Source organism: Rattus rattus, chromosome X, assembly GCF_011064425.1.
Source record: "Rattus rattus isolate New Zealand chromosome X, Rrattus_CSIRO_v1, whole genome shotgun sequence".
In the NCBI taxonomy this organism is placed as follows: domain Eukaryota; kingdom Metazoa; phylum Chordata; class Mammalia; order Rodentia; family Muridae; genus Rattus; species Rattus rattus.
Window position 1 is genome coordinate 43267016 of NC_046172.1, and position 27254 is coordinate 43294269.

Below are 27254 nucleotides of genomic sequence, written 5' to 3' on the forward strand. Positions count from 1 at the left end.
ATCCAGCTATACCTCTCTTGGGCATATACCCAAAAGATGCCCCAACATATAAAAAAGACACGTGCTCCACTATGTTCATCGCAGCCTTATTTATAATAGCCAGAAGCTGGAAAGAACCCAGATGCCCTTCAACAGAGGAATGGATACAGAAAATGTGGTACATCTGCACAATGGAATATTACTCAGCTATCAAAAACAATGACTTTATGATATTCGTAGGCAAATGATTGGAACTGGAAAATATCATCCTGAGTGAGTTAACCCAATCACAGAAAAACACACATGGTATGCACTCATTGATAAGTGGCTATTAGCCCAAATGCTTGAATTACCCTAGATGCCTAGAACAAATGAAACTCAAGACGGATGATCATAATGTGAATGCTTCACTCCTTCTTTAAAAGGGGAACAAGAATACCCTTGGCAGGGAATAGAGAGGCAAAGATTAAATCAGACACAGAAGGAACACCCCTTCAGAGCCTGCCCCATATGTGGCCCATACATATACAGTCATCCAATTAGATAAGATGGATGAAGCAAAGAAGTGCAGGCCGACAGGAGCTGGATGTAGATCGCTCCTGAGAGACACAGCCAGAATACAGCAAATACAGAGGCGAATGCCAGCAGCAGACCACTGAACTGAGAATAGAACCCCCGTTGAAGGAATCAGAGAAAGAACTGGAAGAGCTTGAAGGGGCTGGAGACCCTACATGTACAACAATGCCAAGCAACCAGAGCTTCCAGGGACTAAGCCACTACCTAAAGACTATACAAGCACTGACCCTGGACTCTGACCTCATTGGTAGCAGTGAATTTCCTAGTAAGAGCACCAGTGGAAGGGGAAGCCCTGTGTCCTGATAAGACTGAGCCCCCAGTGAACTAGATTGTTGGGGGGGAGGGCGGCAATGGGGGGAGGATGGGGAGGGGAACACCCATAAAGAAGGGGAGGGGGGAGGGGGATGTTTGCCCGAAACCGGGAAAGGGAATAACACTCGAAATGTATATAAGAAATACTCAAGTTAATTAAAAAACAACAACAACAGCAACAAAAAAAAACCTTAATTCCAAAAAAAAATAGTTATTAGGTTTCAAAAACCACATGAAACATAGTGACTTCCCTGATGGCATGTCAAATTTGGATACAATTTGGCAAAAACAAACCCAATGATTTAATCTGTAATAAATGCTGTGAAGAAAATGGTATGCTGATAAGAAGAATAAAAGAGCTTCAAAGGATGACGTGGCTGATAGAAGCACAATTTCATTCGAGATATTTGAAGCACAACCAGATCTCCTCCAGAGAGGCTAAATTAGGCTACAACTTGCTGCATATAGCAAGTTGCTCTCTGCAACTTCTAAGCTATTGTTATGGTCTGAATATTTGTTCTCCCACCATTTGTATGATGGTGTTTTATTCCCCTGTGAAATATTATTAAGAGGTAGGATGCTTAGGGGATTCCTTTATGAGGGCAGAATTCTCAGGAATGTAATTGGTGTCATTACAAAAGCGGTCAGAGGGAACTTAATTGCACTGTATGCCAAATGAGAACATGAAGAAGGCACAGTCTGACAATCAGATCCCTACTAGACCCCCAAACTCCTATTGTCTTGATTTACTCTTTCCCATCCCCCAAATTTGTAAGCAACACAATTCTATTCTTCATAAACTATCTAGTTTACAATATAATGTTATAATGTCCTGAGTGGCTTAAGATGTATGCCACATCCAGCATGGAACATAGTATGTTTGAGCAGGATGTCTGGTTTCACTTTAAGAGCAAGTGTTACTTTTATTGCCTCTCAAATCTCACTTGGTTGGCTTAGAAATAGACCCTGGTCATATATTAACAGAAGGCCCTACTTCTGCAAGAGCCAAGCCCCAAAGGAGACCAAATTAATTATTTTTATAATGAACACTGTGTCTTGTCTACACAAGAGTGATAAAATTTCCAATGATAAAAATCGAATGCCATATACCCTGAGAAATCAAAGCTCCTCTAATAGCCACCAAGGATGTGGATGAGAAAAATAAGACAGCAAAGCTTGTGAAAAGGGGCAAAGGTGAAGTGAGTTGGATTTTGTGACATGGGGCAGAGCACTTTCCACAGAGGTCATACATGGAGATTTTTTTGTCTACTTTCCAAGGTTCTACAATATAATTTTAATCACTTTGTTTCAGCTTGTTGGATGGCTCAGCAGGTAAAGTCACTTGAGTCATGAAGCTTCTAATGTCATCAGAGTTAGATTTTATAAGGAATGTTATTGTATTTTTCTCCCTTTAAACCCAAGCATTATTTTAAAAATTCCAGGCAAATAAAGTGTTCTTTATCTTTTTTTCTACCTGTGACCAACTTCCTTAGTCCAAGCTACTCCAATCTCTTAGCTTAGCCAAATGTTTTCCTCCAGTTTCTTTATTCCGTGCCTTTCTCTGTGAACAAAGTTGGGTACTTCCCTTTTCCATCCTTATCCTTGCTGCAATCGTTATTTAAGCTGTATTCTTGGTGTTCTCTCATTTCTCCTCCTATGTGTCCTCCCACATCTCCACCTACAGTGTCTATAATGTGCTTTCTATGTGCTTTAGCTTAATAAAAGGGAAATTATGCTAATTTTATTCAAACTTTTAAAAGTAAAACCTTTACCGGTATTATTCTGCCCCTCTCTCTTTTTTTTTATTCATTTCAAAAGGAAAGGTGTCTAATCATCACAGAAAATTACACTTGTACAATCTTACCCACTTTCCTATTTTTCCTTGCAAATAAGTAGATTTTCCCAATCAAGTTTAGATAAGGGTAAAAAGCCAGCCTTCTGAGATTAGACTTTTTATGGAATTAGAGGCCTGGGTCCAGGAAAATTCTGGCATCAGCTCATGATCTTGGTGTCCAAGAAGGATCACAGTTTTTGGAGACAATGCTTTGGTGCTTAGTATATAAGCAAGATCTTTGAGCCAAAACAGAAGCACATCAAGTGGAGCCTTTGATGGGCTGGAGATCCCTATATATAGTTGAGTCTCAGTGTCTAGAAGACGGATTTTTAGAAAATACAGAATCCAGTTTTGTTGAGGAAATACTTGGGTAAGGATACAGATATGGAAGATTTAGTGTTCAAGACCTATAGCTCTCACTAAAGGAAGAATCTACTCCATACAAAAACAAGTGACAAGCCCGTTTGAAAAAAGGCTTGAAAGGAAGATAGAATGAGGTGATAGAAACTTAAAGATCAGATTCAGAAAAGGCATGGTTGCAATTGGGAACACTGACACCAAATGCACTTTGTTGTCCAACCTATTCTTCCCTGTGGTTCCACAAAATTCTCCAAAAAACTTGTAATATTGGTGTGACTGTTTCTTGTAGATGTATGTAAAGGGAACAAGCATTTCCCAAGTGAAGTTCAGGCTAGAAGCACATTCAAGGCTCAAGGATGAGCACTATAATTGGCACCCATATTGGTTTTTGTTGTTGTTGCTTTGTTTTCATTTCCTAGAAGTCAAGTGGCATTTAAATGTTTTGCTAAGTGGAGAATGTTATATTTCTGATGCAAAGATAAATCAAGTTAATGTATAAAGTATCTACATAATGCCAGGACAAACCAATTGCAGAGTCCTATCTGAGAAAAGGGCAGTCACATCAACTACTGAATATATCCCAGAATTGAAAATATGTCTAATTGACAACTTTCCATGTTCATTTATTGTGTAATGTTTCTCCTTCTATTCAACCCATCACCTTTATTTTTCTAGACATTTAAAGATGAGAGACTTAGAAGATAAAGGTTGAGGAATTTGCATAAGAGCAAGTCATTAGCTACTGATGAAGCAGGCTGGACTTTGAGTGCTTCCCACTGCACCTCCTACACATATACACAGGTTTTCTATTTGTATAAGTCTTTACAGTTAGTATTGGGTAGAAATAAAATACAAAGTCTGGATTTAATGAACTGAACCTTTTAAGACAGAAGAATGTTTAAAGATGGAGAAAAGAGGGGCAGAAGGGAGGAGGAAACATGAATAGCCTAGTAAGAGCACCAGTAGAAGGGGACACCCTTGGTACTGCCAAGACTGAACCCCCAGTGAACATGATTGTTGAGGGGAGGGCGGTAATGGGGTGAGCATGGGGAGGGGAACAAACATAGAGAAGGGGAGGAGAAGGGGTTAGGGGGATGTTGGCCTGGAAACAGGGAAAGGAATAACAATCGAAATGTAAATAAGAAATACTCAAGTTAATAAGATAAAAAAAAAAAAAGAAAAAGTAAACCGTGGGGTGAGCATGAAAATGCACACTTAAATAGTTCTAATCTTTGTATCCTGGTGTTCAGGTTTTGTATTTTACTATCTATGATAATGCTAAGTGGGGGGTTGGAGCTCAAGACCAAGAGTCTGTACATAGACTTGTCACTCTGCCCCAAAGCTGTTTCTGATAGGCAAATAAAGATGCCAATAGCCGCTTGTGGAGCAAAAGAGAGATAAGTAAGGTTTATGTTTCCCAAGCTTGGGTTTTGGGAGAACCACGAGAGGAGAAGAGGATGCAGAAGGAAGAAAAAGAAGCCACCATAGGTTAGGCAAGCTCTAAAAACATGGCCCTGGGGGCTGTCTGGTTGGAGTTAAAAGCAGCCCAAATGAAACGTAGTAAGTAATAAGTCATGGTTATCGATATGAAAACAGATTCTAATAACAGAGAGTAGGCATCTGCTCAGGTCTTGTGTTAAGGTTTCTTCTAAATACAAAGGATGTGTGTGTCTTCTCTCTGGGAACTAAAGTGTCAAAGGCAGGGTAAAAACCCTGGATTGAGATTAAATAATTTCTACAACATCCCAGACCTCACGTTGTATTACAGACACAACACAATCTACCAAGTACAATCATGCAGTAGGCAAGATGTTTTATATATAGCAGAACTAAGGCCTCAGTGGACAAGGACACGACCATCTCTGTCCATCTGAGTTCATTCTCTGGGACCCACAGAATGGAAAGAGACAACTGACTTCTATTAGTTGTATCTCTAATGAGCACCATGCCACACACAAACACACAGTGTAAGAGAGAGAAATAACAAGTCTAATGAAAACAAATGAACTCTTTTTCTTTATTTTAACATAAAATATAATGATCTATTCTAATGGTTGGCACATTCCTTATAATGTTGGACATAGTGTATCAGCCCCACTACAGCTTCTCCCTAGAGAAGAAATGGATAACTCATAGGTATGACATATAAAATATTTGAAAGGGTTCAGAACAAAACAGAATATACTTCTGTAACCATGACACTAAGAGTTAAAATTGGTTTTGCTATATTAGTAGCTCATTAAAAAAATAGTTAAAAGACCTGGAGAAATGATTCAGTGTTAAGGAGCACTGGATGCTCTTCAAGTGGATAAGATATGATTCCTAGTACCCTGGTGGCTTATAATCATCTGTAACTCTAATTCTAGAGAATCTGGTACCATGTTGTGGCTTTCACAGGCATCAGGCATAAAAGTGGTGCACAGACATACATTACACAATACACCCATTTACATAAAAATAAAGCTAAGGACTGTTGGAGTCCAATTAGTTTTCCTTAATTCTTTGGGGATTATTTCTATCTCTAATTCACATTATAATGTTTCCATGATATTTCAGACTCTCATCAACTACTCACATATGTATAAGCTATGCTTTTTTGTGTGTATTTTTGTATTTGAAACATATTGTTATAAACAGAATTCTGTTCCATTCTTCAATTAATACATTGATGTCATAACTTTCAGTAGCTCAGAATATGAATTTATTTGAAAATATGATTGCTACAGATGTAATGAGTTAACATGAAGAGCATAGTGAAGAAAGGTGGGTCTCAAAGCCATTATGACTGGAATGATTATAAAAAGAAAATTTAGAAAAAACACACACAAAGAAGGAATGCCATGTACAAAATGAGTACCAAGATGCACAAACCAAGTAATGCCATCATGGTGTAAGGGAAAGTCACTAGGTGAATTTTCTGTGATAGCTCTCAGCGAGTCCCAATACTCATGACATTCTTTTTAATTTTTTCCTCATAGAATATATTTAATCACATTTCCCCTTATCCAGGTCATCTCTACCTCCCTTCCCAACAAATGTCATATCCTTAACTCAGCTCTTCAGTTTCTCAAGTTGTAAGATAAGTATCAGTGTTTACATAGCTAGTTTATGATACTTTATTACACCAGTGCTAGCAAATGAACATTTATGGATATATAGTACTGGTAAGCTAAATCTTTTTGTAGTTACATAGTAAGCATTTGAAATGTTTTGTCACATACAGCCTCCATGCTGCACCTCCTCTATGTCCTCTAGCACAATGGTTTACAACCTTCCTAATGCTGTTACCCTTTAGTACAGTTCTCATGCTGTGTTGACACCCAACCATACGACTGTTTTTGTTGCTATTTCTTAACTGAATTTTACTAATTATGAATGGTAATGTAAATATCTGTGTTTTCTGGTGGTCTTAGGTGACCCCAGTGAAAGGCTTGAGAACCTTCACTTTAGCTTCTCCTCCTCCCTCTGCTTCCACTCCTTCTCATGGAACACACACACACACACACACACACACACACACACACACACACACACACACACAGGTTGGCTTTTAAAATCATACAAAAAGAAATGAAACAGATTTGGTCCAAGACTGTATAACCCTGAACATATATGTTTGCACTCTGGATTTTTGGTTCTTTGTTGTTTTGTTTTGTTTTGTTTTATAGATGCTATGTTTCTGATTTTTTTCATGGCAGTTTAGCTTCTCAATGGCTGCTTTATTATAGAAAGCAAATTATATACATGGTTTTATATCATTTTATTAATGAAAAATGAATTTATTTTCAATGCTTTTAGGACACAATAGAGCATACCTATTATGTATTTTATATTCCTCAAGGGTTGCTATACAAGATTCCGATGCACAGTATGATACTAAATACATATTTAACTGTAATGAATATATGTAAGTATATTTTACTATTTTAAATATGTATGTCACCATTAAGTATACATCATTTTAATATTTATTTCATATTATAAGTGCAGTTCTTTTGCCATTATAAGATATATAGTGTTTCAGTTGTACATATAAATGACAATTTATTTGTCACATTGTAAGCTTAGATTTTTCTAAACCTACTTTTACTAAAGGTTCACCAAGGCTTCGACCCACCACCTAAAGGTAGGGGGGTGGAAAAATAGTAAATAGGAAAGGGAGGTGTGGAACTGTTTAGAAGTAGTTCCTTGGACCAATTCCAATCTCCTTTTGTCAGAATACCAGGAGTCCAATTCAGTAGTGTCAGACTACCAAACATGAATCAACAGGGTTGGCACAATCCAGAAAAAACAGCCAGACCTCCATCAAATCGGCAAGAGTCAGTGGGAGTGATGAGAACCAGCCCAGATGCCAGAAGTTTTCTGCTTTGCCTCTCTCAGTGAAACAAAGATCAGCTATGAGACCAACGAAGTGCTGCAAAGCTAGCTCTATAAATGCGGCATTGCTGTCCTTTGAGTCCTATTTACACTCTCTCCAAACATTGAGTGTCCTCCCACAGGTCTTGCCTCAGCAAAACAACATGTTAGTCTGCATCACATGACATAACCAAACACTTCCACGATACAATACAAATTAGTTGAACAGTTTATATGGTATTTACAGAAAATACGTTATCAAAGCACTAGAACTTATTTCCAAAGTGTGCAGGTTAATGACTTCTTTATACAGACATCTCCAATTAGATGTATAGTTGAAAACTAACAGAACTGACTATAACTGATTATAACTAGAACTATACCTTTTTCTATGAGCTAGGCTGAAGAAATCTGTTAAGGAATTGGTTCATACAACTGGGGAAGTTCGGTTAATGCAAAATCTGAAAAGTAAGTTTTTGTGGCAAGTTATATCCACAAAAGTTTTGCCGTTTTTGAGTCCGAAGGGGCTTTGCTAGGAGAATTCTCTATGCTCAAGTGAAGCTGTATTTGATTTTTTTAAAAAAGGATTACACACCCTCATACATGGAAAATGGAAGTTTTACCCCAAATCTAAAAACCACTTTCATAGAAATACCAGAATTGATATTTGAGGAATAAGAGATGGCAGATTAGAGACACTAAGCACTTTGTTGTGATCTGCATACCAGAGCCAAAATATCAGAGGAGTAGACACTTCACAAGTATGTGCATACTTGTACATATGCACCTACACATACATAAACACATAGGAACATTGTACACAGATACAAACACATATACTCCAACTTTTTATTTGGGGTCTGGGAACTGAACTCATATCCTCATGTTTGCATGGCAAGCAATTTACTAGCTGAGATATCTATGCATTTGAGGTGTAAAATTTCCTTGTTTCTATTATAAATCACATCACTGGAAGTGCAAATAAAAGATTAAAGTCTGATTAGGACTATGGAAGAAGTCGTCAGATCATTAGTATATCTGACACTAATAAATGATCTATCTAAATGAAAGCTAAAGAATCTGTGAGTGTTTTTATCTATGCTATGCATAGTTGTGTATGTGTATGTACTTTTTGTCTACATGTGTGCTTCCTTATATTCATATACTGTTCAGACAATATAAAATTATCTTATCTGTTCTCCTAGAAATAGCCAAAATTCGTTTCTCTTGTAGGACTTGAGTAAATCCTTAACAAATAAGTCAATTTCTATTTATCGATAAGAGCAAATAAAAATATCTCCAGAACTTGAAACATGCTTTGCCTATGTTTGTATTTACAGCTAATACTTAAAATACAAAGTTTTCTGTGCTTCAAATATACTTCCTCTCATTTTCATTAAATTCAAAGTCACTTCATTTTTTAAGGAAAGCTAATTGCCTTCTATACTCAGAGATTTATAATGAAAAAATAAGGCAGCCAGAAAGCAAGTAGAAAAAAATATAATATGTAGATATGAAAGTATACTTGGATGGTTGTGGAGGAAAGGATATAGAGAAAAAAGTCCTTTAAGATGAAGAGGATTTGTATGTTAAAATAGTTTTGCACTAAAAGTATAGAATTATTCCAAAATGGAAAAAGAAAACTGTAAAATCAGGAGGTTAAAGCATGTCACGATAGGGGGTTGTGAAAGATGAAACACTAAAAATGTATGTGTGAGATTAAGTGGACAATTTAAACATTTCAAAGAGTCAAATTGTGCTGGGTGATTACTTCATCAGTCAATCTGTTAGTCATTAGAAGGGAGCTACAAAAGTAGACAGTGGGACCCCAGCACTAAATCACTTTTGAAATTTTGCTTTGGGATTTTCAACAATACTAGTAAAATAGATGCAGTTAAAAGAGGTGGGGGGGCAAGCGAAATGATGACAGATGTGAGAACAAGCCTTCTCTTAGGGCTAATAATTTCCTCTGACAGCAAGAAATCCACTACCACAGAGGAACCCCAGACAGAAGATTCTAAAGGGACCAATCTCTATCAGGGACTTCGTCACTAAAAGAAAACTGATTCTTCCTCTCTTAGCAACCATGAATTGCTTGTAGCACTTCTAGCTGCAGGATCCTAAGTGATTTCTCACATTCCCCTTAGAATGGTAATTGGTATTGCCATTGTATAGTTCTTGTTTAATCAGTCATTTTGTTGAGGTTTCACAGGTATAACTTCCCTGTTGTTTATAGAAGACACTATTTCCAAGATATGCCCCAGTCTTTGGGCTTTTACACTGTTTTCTGAACAGGGTTTAGGGGTTGTAGATGCTTTGACTGAAATTGGGCACCTCACAGACAGTTGTTCTCTGCATTTCGATGATTTGTGGTATTCTGTAATGGCCCCTGCTTCATTTAAAAAGAAGCTTCTTTGATTAAGATTTTTGAGTCACACCTACCTGTATGCATCACTATAAACTTATCAGTATAAGTTTTAAGAATGCACTTTTCTTGTTTAGGAAATAACAGTAGTAAGTTCTATAAGGTCCATGACTTCATCAGCCATGAATTGTTGGCTAGATTTACATTATCATGCATTAATTTTCTCCTATAGAGTAATCCATATATCCAATTACATTCAGTTTGTTTCTCTCAAGATATAAGTGCCACTATTGCACCTGTGCCAGTTGAGTTTTTTCCCATCACCTTAACATAAGATAGTATCATCTGGGAAAAGGGAACATTTTTCTTGACTAATGATTGATGTGGTAGGGTTCAGCCAAATGTTAGTGCTTTCATCTCTGGGTTTGTGGTCCTAAATGATATAAAAAGCAGACTGAGCTATGTATAATGATCTCATAAACAGTACTCTTCCATGGTCTTTACTTAGTTCCTGATTCCAGGTTCCTTCCTTGAGTTCCTGTTCTGAATTCTTTCAGTGATGGAGTATGACCTGGTATTAGCAAGATGAAATAAACCCTTTCCTCCACAGTTGGCTTTGATCAGTGTTTTATTATGGCAACAGAAAAGCAAACTAGGATAAATGTTAATGAGTCTTCAATTTTCTGGGAGAGAATCTGTTATGAACTCTTCTTTGAAGCTTAACTTGATTCTTCAGTGAAGGTATATCTTTTCTAGGAAAGCTTTTAAGTTGTCAAATCTATTTTTCCTAATTGGCATAAGATCACTCATATAATGTATTTAATATTATTTGGGTTTGGTTAATTGCAGTTTTTAGTCCTCATTGTTAATTTTATGTACAGAGAATAGTTGTAATACTTCCTTGTTACCTTTACCAATAGTATGTGTGGAGGTTTGAATAAAATGCCCCCATAGGCCCAGAAGGGCACTATTAAGATATGGGACCTTGTTGGAGGAAGTGTGACACTAGAGGGTGGTGGTGGGCTCTGAGGTCTCAGATGCTCAAGTCTCTCTTCCTGCTGCCTGCTGTTCTAAATATAGAACTCTTGGCTCCTACACCAGCACCAAGTCTAACATGCACAATGCCATGCTTTCTTCTGCCATGACGATAGTGAACTAAACATCTGAAACTATAAGCCAGTTTCAGAGTTTATGTTGGGGGAGGGTTGGTTTTTTGTTTTGTTTTTATTTTTGTTTTTGTTTTAAATAAGAGTTGCCACAGCCATGGTATCTTTTCACAGGAATAAAACCCAAACTGAGATAGTATGGAATGCCCAATTTTGCTCCCATGACTGGTGATTGTATCTTCTCTTTTTTATATCTGTTAATTATGCTAGAACTTTGTCAATTCAAACCATCTTTCAATGAAAGCTTTTATTTTATAGATTCTCTATGATTTGTTTTTGTGTTTATGTGTTGTATTGTGTCTTGCCTACCATGTATCATCACACTCCCTTAAGACAAGTTTTTTTATTGAATCTGGAGTGAGGGTGACCCCCATAATCCTCTTTTTTCTGTTCCTACAGCTTTGGTATTTCAGGCTGGAACACTTTTGCTTGATTGTTTAAATGGAAATTTGAATTCAGGTTCTCATGCCTACACAGCAAGCACTCTTACCCACTGAGCCATTTTCCCATCCTCTGTTTATTTGTTTTATATTTAAATTTTATTTAGTTTTCCTTCTTCTGTGATGAGGACTTTTAAGTTCCTACTACCTTGGCTCCCCCCGTTATGATGGATTGTATTATGAAATCATGAACTCAAACACTTTTTTACCTGCATTACTTTTGTCAGGTTAAAATGCCATGAACTTTATTTAGCTTTAAATATTTGATGAGGTTTGTTTGGGCCACATACAGTTAATTTTGGAGTATTTGGAAACATTTGAAAATAATCTGTGTTCCACTATTGTTTGATGGAATGCTCTATAAAATCATGTTGGCTGAGGCTATTATTGAGTTCATGATCCACACTAATTTTTTCTTAATTGACATTGTTGAAAGTGGGCTTAAAGTGTCTAAATAAAAGTCTGCAGTTTTTTTTTTTATCAATTTGTTCATCTTTTAGAGTAGTTTTTAATACATTCACTGTGATAAATATCTCGTGCTTATTCACAGGTTTCTTTTTTCATTCATTACTGTTTCTTTAGAAGTCCCTAAATTTTATTTTTTTTTCAAAAAGGCATATTTGATTTTTTTGTTCTCTATTTATTCTCTGATTCATTACTTTCTATATATTTTTATCTATCTTTATTAAATTGTGTTTTTCTTATTTACATTTGGATTGTTATTCCCTTTTCCGGATTCCAGGCCAACATCCCCCTAACCATTCCCCCTCCCCTTCTACATGGTGTTTCCCTCTCCATCCTCCACCCATTACCGACTTCCCCCCAACAATCACATTTACTGGGGGTTCAGTTTTGGCAGGACCAAGGGCTTCCCCTTCCACTGTAGCTATGACTAGGCTATTCATTGCTACCTATGAGGTTGGAGATGAGGGTCAGTCCATGTATAGTTTTTGGGTAGTGGCTTAGTCCCTGGAACCTCTGGTTGCTTGGCATTGTTGTTCATATGGGGTCTAAGCCCCTTCAAGCTCTTTCAGTCCTTTCTAAGATTCCTTCAACGGGGGTCCCATTCTCAGTTCAGTGGTTTAATGTCGGCATTTGCCTATGTATTTGCTGTATTCTGGGTGTGTCTCTCAGGAGAGATCTACATCCGGTTCCTGTCAGCCTGCACTTCTTTGCTTCATCCATCTTATCTAGTTTGGTGCCTGTATATGTATGGGCCACATGTGGGGCAGGCTCTGATGGGTGTTCCTTCTGCCTTCGGTTCTAAACTTTGCCTCTATCCCCTCCCTAAGGGTATTTTTCTTTCCCTTTTAAAGAAGGAATGAAGCATCTGCATTTTGGTCATCCTTTTTGAGTTTCATATGTTCTGTGAATCTGGGGTAATTTGAGCATTTGGGTTAATATCCACTTAGCAATGAGTGCATACCAAGTATGATTTTCTGTGCTTGTGTTACCTCACTCAGGATGAGGTTTTCCAGTTCCATTCATTTGTCTATGAATTTCACGAAGTCATTGTTTTTGATAGCTGAGTATTATTCCATTGTGTAGATGTACCACATTTTCTGTATCCATTATTCAGTTGAAGGGCATCTGGGTTGTTTCCAGCTTCTGGCTATTATAAATAAGGCTGCTATGAACATAGTGGAACATGTGTCTTTATTATATGTTGGGGCATCTTTTGGGTATATGCCCAAGAGAGGCTGGGTCCTCAGGTAGTTCATGTCCAATTTTCTGAGGAAACTCTAGAATGATTTCCAGAATGGTTGTACCAGTCTGCAATCCCACCAACAATGGAGGAGTGTGCTTCTTTCTCCAAATCCTTGCCAGCATCTGCTGTCACCAGAGTTTTTGATCTTAGCCATTCTCACTGGTGTGAGGTAGAATCTCAGGGCTGTTTTGATTTGCATTTCCCTTATGACTAAAGATGTTGAACATTTATTAAGTGCTTCTCAGCTATTTGGCATTCCTCAGCTGTGAATTCTTTGTTTAGCTCTGAATCCCATTTTTTAATAGGGTTATTTGTCTCCCCGCAGTCTAACTTTGTGAGTTCTCTGTATATTCTGGATATGAGCCCTCTATCAGTTGTAGGACTGTTAAAGATCTTTTCCCAATCTGTTGTTTGCCATTTTGTCCTAACAACAGTGTCCTTTGCCTTAAGAAGCTTTGTAGTTTCATGAGACCCAATTTGTTGATTCTTGATCTTAGAGCATAAGCCATTAGTGTTTTCCTCAGGAAATTTTCTCCAGTGCCCATGTGTTCGAGATTCTTCCCCACTTTTTCTTCTATTAGCTTGAGTGTATCTGCTTTGATGTAGAAGTCCTTGATCCACGTGGACTTAAGCTTTGTACAGTGTGCTAAGAATGGATCGATCTGAAATCTTCTACATGCTGACCTCCAGTTGAACCAGCATGATTTGCTGAAGATGCTATCTTTTCCCCATTGGATGGTTTTGGCACCTTTGTCAAAAATCAAGTGACCATAGATGTGTGGGTTCATTTCTGGGTCTTCAATTCTATTGCACTGGTCTATCTGCCTGTCTCTGTACCAATACCATGCAGTTTTTATCACTATTGCTCTGTAATACTGCTTGAATACAGGGATATTGATTCCCCTGGAAGTCCTTTTATTGTTGAGGATAGTTTTAGTTATCCTGGTTTTTTTTTTGTTATTCCAGATGAATTTGCAAATTGTTTTATCTAGCTCTCTAAGGTCTTCTTCAATTTCTTTCTTCAGAGGCTTGAAGTTCTTATCATACAGTTCTTTCACTTTCTTGGTTAAAATCACATCGAGTTATTTTATATTATTTGGAACTATTATGAAGGGTGTCATTTCCTTAATTTCTTTCTCGGCTCTTTTCTCTTTTATGTAGAGGAAGGCTACTGATTTATTTGACTTAATTTTATACCTAGCCACTTTCCTGAAGGTGTTTATCAGGTTTAGTAGTTCTCTGGTGGAACTTTTGGGATCACTTAAATATACAATCATATCGTGTGCAAATAGTGATATTTTGACTTCTTCCTTTCCAATCTGTATCCCTTTGGTCTCCTTTTGTTTTCTTATTGCTCTGGCTACAACTTCAAGAACTATATTGAATGCGTAGGGAGAGAGTAGGTAGCCTTGTCTAGTCCCTGATTTTAGTGGGATTGCTTCAAGTTTCTCTCCATTTAGTTCAATATTAGCTACTGGTTTGCTGTATACGGCTTTTACTATGTTTAGGTATGGGCCGTGAATTCCTGTTCTTTCCACGACTTTTATCATGAAGGGGTTTTGATTTTTGTCAAATGCTTTCTCAGCATCTAATGAAATGATCATGTGGTCTTTATCTTTCAGCTTGTTTATATAGTGGATTATATTGATGGTTTTCCACATATTAAACCGTCCCTGCATCCCTGGAATGAAGTCTACTTGATCTTGATGAATGATTGTTTTGATGTGCTCTTGGATTTGGTTTGCAAGAATTTTATTGACTATCTTTGTACCAATATTCACAAGGAAAATTGGACTTAAGTTCTCTTTCTTCATTGGGTTTTTGTGTGGTTTAGGTATAAGAGTAATTGTGGCTTTATAGTAGGAATTCCATAGCACTCTATCCATTTCAATTTTGTGGAACATTTTGGGTAGTATTCGTATGAGGTCTTCTATGAAGGTCTGATAGAATTCTGCACTGAACTCATCTGGGACTGGGCCCTTCTGGGTTGGGAGACTTTTAATGACTGCTTCTATTTCTTGGGAAGTATGGAGTTGTTTGAATGGTTTATCTGTTCCTAATTTAAGTTTGGTTCCTGGTATCAGACTAGGAAATTGTCCATTTCCTCCAGATTTTCAAGTTTTGTTGAATATACGCTTTTGTAGTAGGATCTATAATTTTTTGAATTTCCTCTCTTTCTGTTGTTATGTCTCCCCTTTCATTTCTAATTTTGCTAATTTGGACACTTTCTCTGTGCCCTCTGGTTAGTCTGGCTTAGGCTTTATCTATCATGTTTATTTTCTCAAAGGATCAGCATTTGGTTCTGTAGATTCTTTGTATAGTCCTTTTTGTTTCTATTTGGTTGATTTCAGCTCTGAGTTTGATTATTTCCTCCCTTCTACTCCTCCTGGGTGCATTTGTTTCTTGTATTTTTAGCGCTTTTACGTTTGCTGTCAAGCTGCTGATGTATGCTCTCTCCTGTTTCTTTCTGCAGGCACTCAGAGCTACGAGTTTTCCTCTTAGCAAAGCTTACATTTTTGCCATAAGTTTGGGTATATTGTATCTTCATTATCATTAAATTCGAAGAAGTCTTTAATTTCTTCCTTTATTTTTTCCTTGACCAAGTTATCATTGAGTAGACCATTGTTCAATTTCCATGTATATGTTGGCATTCTTTCCTTATTGTTTTTATGGAAGACAAGCCTTAGTCCCTGGTGATCTTATAGGATGCATGGGACTATTTCTATCTTTCTGTATCTGATGAGGCCTGTTTGTGATCTGATTATATGGTCAATTTTGGAGAAGGTACCACGAGGTGGTGACAAGAAAGTTTATTGTTTTGTTTTAGGATGGAATGTTCTATAAGTATCTGTTAAGTCCATTTGGTTCATAACTTCTATTAATCTCCCTATGTCTCTGTTTAATTTCTGTTTTCATGATCTGTCCCTTGATGAGAGTGGGGTATTGAAATCTCCTACTATTATTGTGTGAGGTGCAATATGTTCTTCGAGTTTTAGTAAGGTTTCTTTTATGTATTTAGGTGCCCTTTTATATAGATAATTAGGATTGAGACTTCATCCTGGTGGATTTTTCCTTTGATGAATATGAATTGTCCTTCCTTATCTTTTTTGATCACTTTTGGTTGAAAGTCGATTTTATTTGATATTAGAATGGCTACTCCAGCTTGCTTCTTCAGACCACTTGATTGGAAATTAATTTTCCAGCCTTTTACTCTGAGGTAGTGTCTGTCTTTGTCTCTGAGTTATGTTTCCTGTAGGCAAAAAAATGCTGGGTCCTCTTTACATATCCAGTCCGTTAATCTGTGTCTTTTTATTTTGGAACTGATACCATTGATGTTGAGAGATATTAAGGAATAGTGATTGTTTCTTCCTGTTATTTTTGTATTTGGGGTTGGGATTATGTTTGTGTGCTTTTCTTCTCTTTGTTTTATTGCCAAGATGATTAGTTCCCTGCTTTTTCTAGGGTGTAGCTTGCCTCCTTCGGTTGGGCTTTGTCATTTATTATCCTTTGTATGGTGGGATTTGTAGAAAGATAATGTTTAACTTTCGTTTTGTCATGGAATATCTTGGTTTCTCCTTCAATCTTTTTTTTTTCCAATTGTAAAATTGAGGAGTGTTTTATTTTCCTTTAAACTTTAATAAATACTTCTTGATGACTGCACATTGGGTAAGGCACATTGGTAGTTCAGAAAGATCACAGCGATGGTGTATTCCTGACACTGTGTAGTCTTCCATAGTGTATGGAAAGACTTTTATGACATCACTGTCAAACCAGCAAGACTGCATTTATGCACCCATCATTTTCAGGATTGTTGGTAACATGAGCATACTTTCCCCAAATCACTTTGCCTCCTTGTGTCACAAGGCCCAGCTCACCCACATTTGCTTCAATGACTGCACCTTTGGTGACCACACCCAGGGTTGTATATATTGGGGATGAGGGATTCTTTTTCACACCGAGTATATGCAGGCAAAAGGTAGCTTTCAGCTCAGGGTGTGTGACATGGGCTTTTTTGAAATGTAGACCCATTGGCCTAATGAACCTTTCATATTTAGGTGGTTTTCTTGCAAAACCATCACCAACAAAGCAGACTTTTGTAACCATTCTCTTCCATGCCTTTGTGTCAGGAGTGCTGTAGACCTGTTTTCCTGTTTTCTTTCAGCCAGTTTTGGTAACAGAGTGTTCTGCTCTCAGGTGTGTAGTCGCTCCTGGCAGCTGGCTTTCAACTCTTCATGAGGGCAGGAACTAGAAGGGTCCTGCCCCTACATCTCCTAGGTCCCTGTGCACAGTGGGTGCAGATTGCACAAGGCATTTTCCTCTTGAGTCAGTAATGTGGGCAGAGAGTAGTCTCCTCTGGTTTCACAGGAGTACTGCACCTCTGATGGTCTAGCTCTCCCCGCTGCCACGGGATTTGTGTGCAGGTAGCTGATAGACTGGTTCTGTTCAGATCTGGCCGCATATCTGCACCCCAGGTCTCCTGCAGCTGATTGTTCCTATATTCCTGTGTCCAGAGGCACTACGCAGTTTCCTCTCAGACCAGGGATGTGGGCAAGGTGGGCCGAAAATAGCAGTCAGTCCTGCCTCCAGTCTCAGAATTGCCTCCACTGCTGGGTGCTCAGCACTCTCTCCCACGGGATTTGGGATCAAGGAGCTGTGGGCTGGGATCAGAGAGGTTCCGGCCACAGCCAGAAACCAGAAGTGCCCAGTCCCAGAGGACTTCTGCCTTTGTGTGTCCTGAGTCCACCAAGTAGGTCACTTGGAGCAGAAAACTTGATCTTACCTCTACTCTCAGGTGTGTAGTCACTCCTGATGGCTGGTTTTCAGCTCTCTGTGAAGGCAGCAACTGGAAGGGTTCTGCCCCTACTTCTCCTAGGTCCCTGTGCAAAGTACATAGCTTCTTGCCTGCTTGGGTTCAATTCCTCTAACATCAAAGAGATCAAGAAGACTCTAAGTGGTGTGGATGTAGAGGCGGATGGTGACCAGCTCAACAAGGTTTGGCAAGCTCCCCAGTGTGGCTGCTGGTGCAGCTGTGACTGTTTCTGCTGCCCCTGGCTCTGCAGTTCTCACAGCTGTTTCTCCCCATGATACAGCAAGAAGAAGGAATACAAGACATGGAGTCTGTGTAGTCAGCTGATGACATGGGATCTGGCTTGTTTGATTAAGTTCCTGCTTCTCAAAAATAAAACCTTTTTATGTATCTTGAAAAAATATTTATGCATAAAAAGTTTCATTCACATATGCAATGTTTTTTGGTGGTATCTGCCACAATCCCCACTACAAATGCTCCCCCAGAACCCTTTCACATGGCATCATTCTCCCAACTTCATGTTCTCCTTATTTATTTTATTTTATTACCCACTGATATGGGTGCTGCTCATAGTTCTAGTTTTCCTTATTCTTTGCCCATGGACCAATAATTACCACAACCTCTACTTAGTTTTTCAATGACAATGTTTTAATTATGTGCAAAACTTTCTCTTGTACTAGTAAATATTCCTAGTTAATGGCATTGTATCTATAAAATACAAGACCTCTGTAATGAGTGTTATAGTCACTTCCACCATCACATTCTCACATTTATATGTAATAAGTCTCCACAGACCAGCCCACCTTCCACTAACTTAGTTCTATTCCCTAAGACCTCTTCTTGTACTTTAGTCTCCATCACTTGTTTTCTCTTGGTTAATCTGGGGCCATACTCATCTGATTCATCTCTTCATCGTCATTAGAGTTTTCTTTCTGACAGACAAATGCATTCCTCTCCTTCCCTCTCTAATAGTTTCAAAAAGATGCTAGGCTTTCTAGAAAAACAAATTCTCAAACACAGTCTTGATGTTTTCATATAAGGGCTCATTTATTTTTAACCACATTCCTGACATCTTGAATGGTAATAGGTATTTCCAAACAGAAATTTTATTTTCCTCTGCTCTGTGTGGTACTTTGGAAGTACCAACTCAGTACATTGTGTGTGTGTGTGTGTGTGTGTGTGTGTGTGTATATGTTAGACTTACCCAGATACTAAGGAGAAGTATAAAGATGACTTTCAAATCACAGCAGGACAACTTTATAATCACTATGAATTGTCAAGAAAGCCTTTTCCCACTACAGTTCATTGTGGTTTCCCCTAACTATCAGATAAATTGTTATCTAGTCTTCCTTCTCACCAAAAGCATAGCCCTTCCTGGAACTAGATTGATGTCTTGACTCTTCAACTTTCATTGGCCCAAGATAATAGCTCTCCTCCCCATGTGTCCATTATTATAATTGCTTACTTTCCAATCTTTACTACCTCCAAGATAGGTGTAGCAGCAGTGTGAGGCCTAAGCTATGAGGCCAGAAGGGGAAAGGGGTCATGGACCCAATTGTTGATAAGTATACAAGGAGCAAAAGGCAGATAAGATAAATTTTATTCACGAGCACACAGACACTCTAAGGATCCAGGCATCTAGGTACCACACACAGGCTATATACATGTGGGCACAGGAAGAGACAATGCAGCCTGACATACAGGCTTCAGGTAGGTACACACAATCTAAAATGGGTGGCTGGTGAAGGCAAACGTCAAAGACACAGTTCTTTGATCTCAAACTCATATTTTTACAAAACAACACAAGTGATATTTGCCATAAAAGGTAAGATAACTAACTCAGTACAACACTGCTTAATTTTGGGTTTCCTGGATATCCAGTGTCAGCCTATATTTTCCCCATTTTTTTTTTGCTAGATGTCTCTGGATGTCCAATATTCAACATCTTGGCCCATGTTGGATATCCACAAAGCACCATGTTGCCTAGACATAAACTGGCCCTTACAGGCTGCTGTTCTCTACATCCAGATCAAAGAATCTTTTTAATTTCTAACTTCTATTTTGAGTAACAGCTTTGTTGAGATATGCTTCTTGTGCCATACTACGCACACATTAAGAACACATGAGTCAATGCTTTTCAGTATAGTCACAGAGCTGTATAACCATTACCATAGTCAATTATAGAACATGCTCATTATTTTAAGGAGAAGTTTTGTATCTTTAAGCTATAACTATGCTCAATGCTCAATAATCCATAAGCCCCCAGTTCTAGTGGCCACCAGTCTACTTTATGTCACTACAGAGTTGCTAGTTATAGAAGTCTCAAATAAATATCATCATACAGTACACTATCTATTGTGAGTGGTTTCTTTTACTGAGTTTTAAGTAGTTTGAATATTTAGCTCCTTTTTTTTATCTTTATTAACGTGAGTATGTCTTATTTACATTTGGATTGTTATTCACTTTCCCAGTTTCAGGGCTAACATCCCCTAATCCCTCCCCCTCCCCTTCTCTGTCTGTGTTCCCCTCCCCATCCTCACCCCATTACCACCCTCCCCCTCAACAATCACGTTCACTGGGGGTTCAATCTTGGCAGGACCAAGGGCGTCCCATTCTACTTGTGCTCTTACTAGGTTATTCATTGCTACCTATGAGGTTGGAGATGAGGGTCAGTCCATGTATAGTCTTTGGGTAGTGGCTTAGTCCCTGGAATCTCAGGTTGGTTGGCATTGATGTTCATATGGGGTTTCAAGCCCCTTCAAGCTCTTTCAGTCCTTTCTAAGATTCCTTCAATGGGGGTCCCATTCTCAGTTCAATGGTTTAATGATGGCATTCGCCTATGTATTTGCTGTATTCTGGCTGTGTCTCTCAGGAGAGATCTACATCCAGTTCCTGTCGACCTGCACTTCTTTGCTTCATCCATCTTATCTAGTTTGGTGCCTGTATATGTATGGGCCACATGTGGGGCAGGCTCTGATGGGTGTTCCTTCTGCCTCGGTTCTAAACTTTGCCTCCCTATCCCCTCCTAAGGGTATTTTTCTTTCCCTTTTAAAGAAGGAATGAAGCATCTGCATTTTGGTCATCCTTTTTGAGTTTCATATGTTCTGTGAATCTGGGGTAATTTGAGCATTTGGGTTAATATCCACTTAGCAATGAGTGCATACCAAGTGTGATTTTCTGTGATTGGGTTACCTCACTCAGGATGATATTTTCCAGTTCCATCCATTTGTCTATGAATTTCATAAAGTCATTGTTTTAATACCTGAGTGATATTCCATTGTGTAGATGTACCACATTTTCTGTATCCATTATTCAGTTGAAGGGCATCTGGGTTGTTTCCAGCTTCTGGCTATTATAAATAAAGCTGCTATGAACGTAGTGGAGCATGCATCTTTGTTATATGTTGGGGCATCTTTTTGGTATATGCCCAGGAGAGGTATAGCTGGGTCCTCAGATAGTTCAGTGTCCAATTTTCTGAGGAACCTCCAGACTGATTTCCAGAATGGTTTTACCAGTCTGCAATCCCACCAACAATGGAGGAGTGTTCCTCTTTCTGCACATCCTCGCCAGCATTTGCTGTCACCTGAGTTTTTGATATTAGCCATTCTCACTGGTGTGAGGTGAAATCTCAGGGTTGTTTTGATTTGCATTTCCCTTATGACTAAAGATGTTGAACATTTCTTTAGGTGTTTCTCAGCCATTCGGCATTCCTCAGCTGTGAATTCCTTGTTTAGCTCTGAAACCCATTTGTAATAGGGTTATTTGTCTCCCTGCGGTCTAACTTCTTTAATTCTTTGTATATTTTTGATATAAGCCCTCTATTAGTTGGAGGAATGGTAAAGATCTTTTCCCAATCTGTTGGTTGCCGTTTTGTCCTAACCACAGTTTCCTTTGCCTTACAGAAGCTTTGCAGTTTTATGAGATCCCATTTGTCAATTCTTGATCTTAGAGCATAAGCCATTGGTGTTTTGTTCAGGAAATTTTCTCCAGTGCCTGTGTGTTTGAGATTCTTCCCCACTTTTTCTTCTTCTATTAGTTTGAGTGTATCTGGTTTGATGTGGAGGTCCTTGAACCACTTAGACTAAAACTTTGTACAGGGTGATAAGCATGGATCAATCTGCATTCTTCTACATGCTAATTTCCAGTTGAACCAACATCAATTGCTGAAAGAGCTATCTTTTTTCTATTGGATGGTTTTGGCTCCTTTGTAAAAAAAATCAAGTGAGCGTAAGTGTGTGGGTTCATTTCTGGGTCTTCAATTCTATTACCCTGGTCTATCTGTCTGTCTTTGTACCAATACCATGCAGTTTTTATCACTATTGTTCTGCAATACTGCTTGAGTTAAGGGATAGTGACTCCACGGAACTCCTTTTAATGTTGAGGATAGTTTTAGCTATCCTGGGTTTTTTGTTATTCCAGATGAATTTACAATTTTTTCTGACTAACTCTCTGAAGAATCGAATTGGTATTTTGATGAGAATTGCATTGAATGTGTAGATCGCTTTTTGTAAAATGGCCATTTTTACTATATTAATCCTGCCAATCCATGAGCATTGGAGATCTTTTCATCTTCTGAGATCTTCAATTTCTTTCTTCAGAGGCTTGAAATTCTTATGATACACAACTTTCACTTGTTTGGTTAAAGTTACACCGAGGTATTTTATGTTATTTTGGACTATGATGACAGGTGTCATTTCCCTAATTTCTTTCTTGACTGGTTTGTCTTTTGTGCAGAGGAAGGCTACTGATTTATTGTAGGGAGCTGCGAGGTCCCGTGCCACATGGATGGTGCCGGTTTCCACCTTCTGCTCCTTGAGAAAATCAAGTCCTTATTTGGCTGTTCCTGCTTCGCCTTGTCGCTTCCTCATAGATACAACCAATCCGATATCCCCACGTGGCTTGCTAGGATTGGCCAGGGCTAGCTATTTAAGTGTGGTGTGGGGATTCCCCGGGGTCAGAAGATTGTATCAAGGTTCCTGAGTAAAACTGCTTGAAGAAGATCTTCGCTGGTCGTGTCTTCCTTGCTGGTCGAGGTTCGGCGTGACAAGTGGTGGCCCATACGGGGACCCGGAGATCAGAACTTCTCACAGTCAGGGCAGTGCTGGAAAGTTCCCAAGGTAAGGTGGAACTATAAGGACCAAGGGAAATTAGTGGCTATAAAGTTTCAGGGTAGTGAGCAAGAAAGTTCGTGGTAGTAGCGAACCGAAAGTAAAGTACAAGGTAGTAGCGTACTGAAAGTAAAAACAGACAGCCTTGTAGTTGATGAACTTTTTCATCCTCCTTATTTTGTGGCTGCTTGTAAACCTCCTTTTTCTTTTGGGAATAATTTTTGCCTATTGCTGTGAGGATTGTGTACAGTAATGGTGAGTTACACAATACCATGGGGAATTCACAATCCCACCCAATTTTTCTGGCTCTTCAGGAGCTGTCTGAATCAAGAAAGTTGAAGATGAAAAGGAACACCATAGAGAGATTTCTGAGTGAATGTAATCCCATTGCACCCTGGTTCACAGTCTCGGGTAATCTTTCTGTTGCTTGTTGGGACAAGCTAGGCGAAGACTTAGACTTTGCATGGTCCCAAGGAACCTTAAAACCAGGAGTTTGCCCAGTTTGGTGTCTAGTGCGTAGTTGCTTGGAGGATCAGAGGTGTTGTCAGGAAGCCTTAGAAAAGGGACGTGTGGCCCTTGAAATGCTCCAGGAAGAAAGATCGGAAAAGCAAGGAGGTATGAAAGAAACAGATACGGAAAGATCAGATACAGACAGAGAGATGGAGGGGACGGATACTGAGGATGAGTTACAGGAATTAATACGACAAGTGAAAAGACAGACTTTAAAGCCAAAGCATAGGGAAAGGGGAAGTAAGTGTAAAATGGAGGGTGAACCCCCTGGACAACACCCATCTGCTCCTCCTCCATTTAATCTTGTAGAAGGGGGAAGTAGAAGCCAGGGGCATACTTTCTGCCCAACAGTGTGGAAGGCAGTCCGCACAGAACTACATCTGGCCTATCCTGTTTATGTGGATGCTAATCAACAAAGGTATCATGAGCCTTTAGACTTTAAGGTGATCAAGTCCCTGGCGGAATCAGTCAGGACATATGGCATTACGGCCTCATTTACCATAGCTCAGGTTGAGGCCTTACGCAGATTTTGCATGACTCCTAGTGATTGGACTAACCTTGCTTGGGCCTGTCTTAGTCCGGGACAGTATTTGGACTGGAGAGCTTTTCTTATTGAGTTTGCCAATGAACAGGCTGCAGCTAACTTGGCAGCGTGGGGGGGGGGGGCGGCCAGGCTGTCTGGGATAGGGATATGGGGCTGGGTTAGGGACGCTTTGCCAATGCTCAGACAGGGTATCCAGGACAGGTTTACCAGCAGATTAATGAAGTTGCAACAATGGCATGGAAATCCTTACCTAATAAGGGAGAAGTGAGTGGAAACCTCACCAAGATCCTTCAAGGACCTATGGAGCCATTCTCTGACTTTGTAGCCTGATTAGTGGAAGCAGCAGAGAGAGTCTTTGGAGACCCCAATACTGCTATGCCCCTGATTAAACAGTTGGCCTATGAACAGTGCACAAAGGAATGTCGAGCTGCTATCCTCCTTACAAGAACAAGGGACTTGAAGCTTGGATGAAGGTCTGTAGAGAAATAGGGGGACCTTTGACTAATGCAGGACTTGTGGCTGCTGTTATGCAGATGACGCAGAGAAAAGGAGGAAGCTCAGGGGCGTGTTTTAAGTGTGGTAAACAGGGGCACCTTAAAAGGCAATGTCCAGAAAGGAGAAGTCTAGTCAGTACAGGAAGTGGACAACGCCCAAGGCAACTAGGGCTGTGCCCCAAGTGAAAAAGGGGAACCATTGGGCTAATGAGTGCCACTCGGTAAAAGACATCAATGGGCAGCCTCTTAGCTCGGGTTTTGGTGGAGCATGTCCAAAAAACGGACAGCAGGGCCCATGACCCCAGGACCCACAACTATATGGGGCAGTCGAAAATCAGGATGTAGAACAGAGTCACAAGAGATGGCTGTCCCTTCCCCATCTGAGGGGCCAAGGAGAGCCACTAAGGGCTCCGCAGGACTGGACCTCCACTCCACCGCCAGACTCGTACTAACTCCTCGGATGGGGGTCCAATTAATAAAAACTGATTTTAAAGGACCCCTTGAGCCTGGCACAGTAGGGTTACTTATAGGGAGATCATCTACAGCTGTAAGAGGACTGCATGTCCATCCAGGAGTTATTGACACAGATTATACCGGGGTAGTCAAGATCATGGTAGAATCACTGAAAGGGATTACTGGCATTTCCCCTGGGGACAGAATAACCCAACTATTACTTTTACCTAGCCTTCATGAAAGATTTGCAGCCCAATCTAGAGAGAGGGGAGAGAAGGGTTTCGGTTCCACTGGCTCCGTCCTTACATTTTTAGCCTTGGGTTTAGACCAACACCCAGTAATGGAGCTAAGGGTAGATGGTAAAAGGATCCTAGGACTGTTGAATACAGGGGCCGATAGAAGTATAATAGTAAGAAAGATTGGCCCTCTGGATGGCCAATACAGGCCTCATCTCAAACATTACAAGGTCTCGGTTATGCAAGAGCTCCTAATATGAGTGCAAGACAACTGAGTTGGAGAGATCAGGAAGGGCATTCAGGAGTTATGCAACCCTATGTGTTGCATTTACCCATTTCCATTTGGGGGAGAGATTTGCTGAAAGATATGGGTTTCAAATTGATCAATGAATATTCTGAAACTTCACAAAAGATTATGAAAGATATGGGCTATTTTCCCAGTAAAGGAATAGGGAAATACCTGCAGGGTAGGACTAGCCCTATAACTGCCCAACAGAAAGAAAGGAAACAGGACCTGGGTTTTTCCTAGGGGCCGCTGAGGAAGGCATTCCCATTACCTGGAAGACAGAGAAGTCGGTGTGGGTTCCTCAGTGGCCGCTTTCCTCTGAGAAGCTTGCCGCAGCTAAAGCCTTGGTAGATGAACAGCTGACTATGAAGCATATAAAATCATCAGTGTCACCTTGGAATACCCCAATATTTGGGATTAAAAAGAAGTCAGGGAAATGGAGATTGTTGCATGATTTGCAAGTTATTAATCAACAGATGCAAATCATGGGCCCAGTACAACACGGGCTTCCTCTTTTATCCTCTCTGCCAGCCTGTTGTCCTGTTGTAGTGATTGATATAAAAGATTGGTTTTTCTCCATACCTCTTTGTCCAAGGGTAGTGAAAGATTTGCTTTTACTGTTCCATCATGCAATCATGAAGAACCTGATCAAAGATATGAATGGGTGGTTTTACCATGGGGTATGGCCAATAGCCCTACTATGTGTCAACTTTTTGTGGGCAACGCCATCGCCCCATTAAGACAGAAGTTTCCTGCACTGAGATGCGTCCATTTTATGGATGATATCCTTTTAACTGCAAAGAATGAAGAGATTTTAGATTTAGCATATGGAAATTTAGTTAAATTGCTAGAAGGTAAAGGATTGATTATTGCCCCTGAAAAGGTACAAAATGGCAATCTTGTAAATTATTTAGGAGCAAAAGTAAGCCCTTATATCATTATCCCCCAGAAGGTTGAATTGAGGAAAGATAATCTTAAGACTCTTAATGATTTTCAAAAATTATTGGGAGATATTAATAGGGTCAGGTGTTATTTAAAATTACCAAATTATGAATTAAAACCATTGTATAATACTTTGGTTGGAGATTAGGCCTTGGATTCTCCTAGACAATTGACTGATGAAGCAAGGGAAGCTTTAAAGAAGGTTGAAAAAGGATTACAAGGTGCAATTTTACATCAATGGAAGGAGGGTGCAGACATTGTGCTATGCATTCTAGCCACCTACATGCAGCCCACAAGATTGTTGTGGCAAGATGGCCCCCTGCTTTGGGTTTATCCCAGAGCTTCTCCAGCTAGATCAGTAGAGTACTATCCACCAGCCGTTGCAGGATTAGCCCTGAATGGGATCCAACAGTGCATACAATTTTTTGGTGTTGCCCCTACCTCGATCATAGTGCCCTATACAGGTCAGCAGATGAAGATCTTGTGTGGCACCCTAGATTATTGGGCTATATTACGCTGTGGATTCCATGGAGAGATAGATAATCATTATCCAAAACACCCTTTGCTATCCTTCTTTAAGGAACATCCCGTGATCTTTTCTAAGGTTACCTCCAGTGTTCCTATACAGGGGGCGCCAAACATTTTTATAGGTGGATCCAAAAATGGCTGTGGAGTCTATACGGTTGACCATCAAGAGCCAATTTTGTGTCAATATCAACCCGGCTCTCCACAAGTAATTGAACTCAAGATTATGCCGGAAGTGTTTAAAAATTGTTCC